We start from the raw sequence: 7,567 nt of genomic DNA on the forward strand, positions 1-7,567 counted from the left end.
GTTCCAGGGATATTAATGATGCGCCCCCCCCCCCCCCCCCCCGTGCGGATGGGACGCCTCGTGACATGCACTGACACCCTAGTCTAGGCCTAGCGACCCTTAGGAGGTCTAGGCGACCCTTCAAGGCCTGTGCAGCAATCACACAGTGACACGTGTATCATTTTCGTAGAGCGGGCCGAAGGTAAACGACCCCGGATCGTAGTGAACGACCCGGGCTGATTGTCCCACCAATGCCACGTTCTTCTGACCAGACCCCCGAACTCGGGCAAGAACTAGGGAGGCAACCTGGCGAGTGCCGCGGTGATGGTGCAACCCTCCTCCCGGCAAGCCCGGGCGAAGGCTTGGGGGGTAAATGTTATCCCCATTTCCTGCATAGGCTCTAGGCTTTCGTCTTGGCCCGCTGTCAAAGGGTCGGCTTGGCTCGTGGGCCCGGTCCAAGGTCTCTTGGTATTGAGAGTGCCCTAGGGGCCGGGTATGGACCGGGGACTCAAGACTGGGCCCATTGGAGTGTCCGAGATGAGCCTCCAGGTTCGTCCCTCAAACGAGGATGGCCCGGGCGATGCCCCCGAGCGTCTGGATCGTCGCGGCCTGTGCGTCATGGTCCCGGACCCTGGTATGGTCCGGGCTTATGGTAAATGGAGCGGGCCAACGGTAAACGGACCTGGATCACCTGATCCCCATTCGAAGGGCCCAGGTCCCCAGGACCCTGATGCCGCCTCATTCCGCGTGGGCGTTGTCCCTACTTTTCGCCTGCAGAAAGGGTCACCTCGGGATTGCACACTGATGTGTCAGGACTGCGCAGCCAAATACCCTGACTGGTCTTGTCTCCTGAATCAGCCTCGTGACTCGAAGAGGTCAGAACCAAAGCGCCGTTTTGTCGGTCGAGGCATATTTTTGCGGTCAACCCATTGGGCCTTAGCTGGTTTGAATTCCGTGTATTTTGTTTCTTTTTTGTATTGAGCCTCCACTACAGAGGTCGCTCGTATCCGTTTCCCCGATGGGCCTGGGTTTGGTCCAGCCCAAACCCGGCATTCCCATCAGCCTATAAATATATGCCACAGAGCACTGTAAACTCTCTCTGGATCCCAGGAAAAAGACAGAAACTCTGTCGAAAGATAGAGAGAAAACTCCATTATAAAAGCTTCTTCAAGCTCTAGTAAGATAGACTCGTGGACTAAGTCTAATTAATGCCCCAACCACGTAAAGACCCTGTGTCATTCTTCTATTTCCGTTATTATTATTAGAAAATATTATTAATTAATAGAGTTGTTGAAAATCTCGGTTAACATCTACTAACTTTTCCAACTTCTGAAACCATAAAATCACATTTAATGAGTAAAAAAAAGAAAGAAAGGAGGTGTCTCTCAATGCTCCATGACAAAGAAAAATAAAGTCAATCAACTTTGCATCAAAAGTAGACAAAATTACTTTAAAAAAGAAACCAATTTCTCTTATTATTAATTACGATATATTTGAACTTTTGTAGGTACGATATACCTACAGAAATCTGAATCAAAAACTCATTTCGGCCAAGTTGAGTGGTATTTGATTTTAAACAAGAAACTTGGAGAGTGTTGTTTACTATAACATCCTCCAACTCCCGCTCTTGCTCTGGATCGTTCTCTCCATTTCCCATTCCAACTGTTTCATTTATATATATATATATGTGTGTGTGTGTGCATGTGCTTACAAATTCATATAGATATATGCTTGAAAATTATACAATATAACAAATAGGTTCAATCTATACAAAATAATTTCTGCAACTAAAAAAATAAGATGTCAAAACCATTATCTTACCATAAACAAATAAATGCACATAAACAAGAGACTATGGAGGTCACCATGTATCAAAACAAATATTCCTGCTTAATAACTTCAATTTAGCATCAAGATGATATAAATAGACAAATAATTCCTCATCCAGATATAATTGTACCTTTTTTCCCTGGAAAGACTGTTTTAAGTTATACCAAATCTGACTACTAGGACAATATATATTTACAGAGCTTCCAGGATAAATTATAATAACGCTTAGAAATTTTGGTGTTCTTATAGATTATATTTTACCTCGAACAAAGAAAATATCAATACTATTTATGAAATGAAATAAACTAATAATGACATGCTTGGCAATATCCACAAAGTTCAAGCTACAAGTTGCTTGCAATTATTACCTTTTACATCTCTATCCTTCTTTTTGTTTTTGAGAACCTTCCCAAAAGATCCAAGACGTAAATATGACATGATTTTAGAAATTCGATCAAGCACACAACCATCTACACTGACAGTAACCATTTCCTGCCCAATGACAATTGCATGAAGTTTTGAATAAGATGTACATTACCGAAAATAAGATTGCACAAGGGTTCCACAACTTTAAACCTCAGGTTGTGGACAGTCAGCTCTACTCCTATGCATCATAGTCAGAATGTCATGAGAATACCCATTTTCCTGGTACAAATGGAAAAAGGAAAAGCATCAGAGCACTAAACATCTTACAAGAAGATTAAATTATCTGGGACAGGCCTATGGCCAAATTAATTCCCATTGCAGAACTTTGAACATGTTTGGGTGGTAGTAGAAATATAAAATTCAATGAAAACAATCATTATAATTTACCATGTTAAAAATAAAAGCCATTCTACCAAGAAGGAATATTTCATTTGACTTGATAGCAGTTTGGGGCTTCACTATCCATTGATAAACAGACTGAAAACACACATAAGACCTATGTTAAGCAATTTATGATCTAAAAGGAATAAAATGGCTCTTTGTTTATTCAGAAAATCAATGAACCTTTGCAGTCGTAGTGCGAAACAACAACTGTTGATCTTCCTTGGATGCCCTGTGATAGAACAACATGAATCTTCTAGTGCAGGTGTTACAATATGGCTACATTACTACCTCACATGAATTGAGAAAGAAAGAAAAAAATGGAGAAAGAAAGGTCCTCTATTTTCAAAAGCAGTATCACCTGCTAAAAAACGAAAATACAAAACAAGGAAAAGTAAACAAATATTTGAGAGCAAGAAATCAAAGTTTTTAATCGCACAAGTCTCTTCTTCTTTTTCCCGAAGCATACCAACTGAGGTTTCATTAAGTGTTGTTACAGAAATAAGAAATTAATATATGTCAATAATTGTCAAATCATAACAAATGAAATTTCACTTTTCCAATAAACAACCTGGAGTTGGATTTCTTAGACTTCAAGACATACTAGACCTCAATTTTACAAAATGCATGTGTATCATATTCTCTAATACACACATATGGCTACTAAAACTCTCATTTAGTTTTCACTTAATTTGATCGGGTCTAAAATGGCATCCTTGTTAAATTAACAACAAAATTCAGAGCTTTTACCCACATTCATCCTAAAGCAAAAAATAATTATAATAATCAAGTAATTAGCATCTACATAGTCAGAATCCACAAAACATGGCAGACTATAATGGCTCTTGAAGTTGCAACAAAGAATATGCAAGTTACCTAGGTTGTTTTCCGTCACTTTCCTCACCAGAATCTGGCTTCTTGTCGATTTCACTCCGAATTTTATTAAGTAAAGCATAATCCAATCCTTTCACCAGGTGAGTATGCTCCACATCACCTGAGCAAAAGATAGAAGGGTTTTCAGCTATAAAAGCTAAGCATCTCTAAATAATATACTTCATACACAACACCAAATAAGATACCCAAAATGAAGAAGGACATGATCTTTTCAAATTAAGCAAAATCCATTATGAAACTAAACAAACAAGTAACATATTTGTCTCTAAGATTCAAGTATCATGTTCCCACTTGTTATCTTGCCTCTACCTGCAATGAAAACAACATATAGTCAGTTTTAGTGCTCTTCCAAACCTCAATACCTAAAATATCTTACAATTAACAAATGAGAATCTTTTCAGAAACTCTACTGAAACCCCACTATCCAATAGCCAAGAGTAGTAAAAAATAAAATTTTGCAAATATCAAATGCCAATATAGAAGCCTTGCAAGGAAATTAGGACTTTGATATCCTCGTCTAGTTGGCTTGAATAGAAAATTTTGATATAAAATCATGTAAATCAACAACATACCTGAATAAATGTAACAACAAAATATTTGGCCCTCTCATAGCATAAAATTATAAGGTAGGGGCTCCAAATGTATTAGCCGCAAAATTATAAGGTAAGAGCTCAAGTTATATTAGGCTGAAGTCAGTGGACAGTGATCACATTTTCACCCTCCAAAATCTACAACAAGTTTCCAAAACTGTGTTTAAAAGAAAGATTATTATGTCTAAAATATATCATTTATAGCTTGACTTATCAAACCATAATCCATAAATGAAAGCTGCTAAAATGCATTGTTTTACCATGTCTTAATATAAAACAATGCATTGAAAATGTCTAAAACTAAGCATTGCATATATAGAGTGAAATCAAACCAATTGCAAGAGATACTAGATTAAGACCAAATCTTTCTGCATTAGATACTCCTGTAGAACACAGTTAGAATATAAAGATTAACAATCTAAAACCCAATATATACATTATGAAAATAATCAATTACAATATTATAATTGTAGCCAAGCCTAATTCAAAACATACCCAAATCAACGCAAAATTTCAAGCCGCAAATAGGAGAAAAGAAAAATAAGTCAATTTATTTTTTAAATCTAAATATCAAAAGAACATATATAAACCGAGGAAACTAATTTAATAAGACATTCAATAGACATACAATGAGTAGACTCAATGTAAATTTAAAAATAATATACTCATAGTGACAAGAAAAAAGAATTCTCATAATTGTTGGTTGTTTCCTTTACAACTTCTTAATACATTACCAAAGTTAAGCAAAACAAACATGTTTTTGGGTTTTAAAAAAGCAGTAATGAAAGGGGATTTTTTTATATATGTTTTGATTTTCCCAAAACTCTTCAACATAAAATAGTTACAAAGTACATCTAAGAATTAATACCAATAAGTATCTTGTTCTAAAAAAAAATCTTTCTATAAAAAAGACCATCAATAAGTATATATAATATAAGTGACAAGTATATGTCTGCAACACAAATATATCAACAATGTGACTTTTGACCTAAAATGACTAAACTCAAATAAATGAATTTGTGAAAAGCTTAAGGTTTGGGGAGAAAAGTAAACCAACAAATATAAATACATAAATATATTGTTAAAAAATGGATAAATGATATCACAAAAACAAGTTTCCATGCTCTTTAGTAATATCATTTATATCTCAACAAAAACAAAAACTCTTACTTAAGCATTAGGTACTCACACGTTAGTGTACTTACATTACACATATAAACACAAAAATTAGATCAAATTCAAACATGGCAGCAGACAACAGTACAATAAAAACCATAAATGTAGTATAAATACCCCAATTAGCAGCAATACAAGAACTACAAAAATACGTCGATATACAAAACAACAAAATACCTTTTTATGTGCTATACTTGAATGCTACTTTAGTTTACTCTTCTTTTTATGCTTTGGATTCAAAGTATACCTGTTGTGAAAATCATGAAACAAGACAAAGAAAATTAATACAAGATTAATTTTTTTTAAATATAATGAAGTAGAAAGATTAAGAATCAATATAGAACAAACCAGATATAAATAAAAAAAAGATTAAAATACGTGAGAGAGAGCTAGACCAAATAAGTTGTATTGAAATAGTATTAATATGTAAGAAGAATAACCAAAACGAAAAGATAAAAAAATGTTAGAAATATCAATAGATGAATCAACTCAGTAACACTCAAACAAAAATGAATACCACTAATTAATGGTCTGTAATAATTACTACAAAGCAGCCATGTAGCACTCAAACAAAAAATGCTTAACCATATAAATAAAGATGCATAAAATTTCCTCATATTTATCTTGGTCAAGTAGGACGAAAAATGATTAAAGCATTGGTTCATATAGTAATATGATATAGAACCAAATCAATATAAAGAAAATAAAAAATTTCAACAAAAACAAATTAATACGGCAGAGATAGTTATTAATATATTGTATTATCAATATTTCAGTAAAATCAAACACATTAATCAATTACAGTCTATCAAATACTGACACCTTTCTTTGCATCATTATCTATGGTTTCTTTGCATCCTTTTCACAAACACATACAAGGCATCGACCATTAGTTTATGAGTTCCACATTAGAAAGTTTTCCTAAACTACTATCTAGCTCTAGAAGACAAACAAGCTTCTAAAAATAAGCTCAGAAACTATACATACTCAATAAACTAACCTTGCATTTCCTAAAGTTTCATGAAAAGTTTAAGAGAAACAGTCAAGAATAGACATAAAAAGGAAATGAGGAAAACAAGAGAAGCTTACATGACAGAGAATGACGGAGGTGGTGCCATTGTAGCCAACCACAAACTAAAAATTAATGAATATCATGACATTGTTCAAACTGTAGTTAAGTTGAGTGAACTTCATTATAGGAGTTGGCCCTAAATAGAACTTTTATATATATATATATATATATATGTATATATAAATATAAGTTCATGCATTAAAGCATAAAAATTATTCTAGTCTAGATCTAAAATCAAAGAATAAAACATATTCTTATTCAGTTGCATATTTAAGTAGTTTAATAAAATATGGCTTCATGCCCTTTCTAGATATAAATAAAATAATTATAGAACTATAAAGAATCCATAAATCCAAATTACCTCCAAATTCTTGCTCCAACACGCAATGCCATGAAGAGAAACAACCCAACCCATATTCTAGCAAGGAAAATGCAGGAGAAGTAGACCGAATGAAGACAGATGAGATCATTCTAGCAAACAGAAAAAATATGGATGATGGAAAATAGCATACCTCAAATAGTTTATAATTTCCCATAAAATTAACAGTGGGATCCAACAACAAACTGATAATCAAATATGCCAAGTACGTATAGTATAAGGATCATTCAAACAATGCATATATATAAAGTATATATTCAACCTTAGATGTGTTTTCAAGTTAATGTAAGCTATTCAATGTAATATCCATCTTTTAGTTTCATGGTATATTCTTATTCAGTTGCATATTCGACCTTAGATGTGTTTCCAAGTTAATGTAACCTTATAAAATTTATATGCAACTAAACCATCCATTTTCATTAAGTTATTCATATAATATGTATATTATTGATTTATTGGAAAAAATGGAGACACCATCTCTAAATGCACATAAGACTTTTCAGTTCCAAGGAACACATAATGCACATCTTTTGTTCTTATGCCAAGGGAACCATGTTATTCACACCCCTAACTATATTAATGTGCACTAATCAAGTTATAAATATTTAAATAACTCCTCACTACACCACCACTACTTGAGCACCACCACTACTTAACATCTCTGTCGAGACCAACAACTCAAAAAACTAGTTTGGTACAACTAACTTTGTACCAATTATAGAAAATAATAAAGCCAACCCAGATTTTGACCAAAGCCAGAAAAGAGGAACCACAAACCAATAATTTTTTTTTGTAAAAGAACTCTGCAATCATTCTTTTGAAGATTTTGTCGATATACTA

The sequence above is a fragment of the Humulus lupulus genome, chromosome 1 (assembly GCF_963169125.1).
Source record: "Humulus lupulus chromosome 1, drHumLupu1.1, whole genome shotgun sequence".
NCBI lineage: Eukaryota > Viridiplantae > Streptophyta > Magnoliopsida > Rosales > Cannabaceae > Humulus > Humulus lupulus.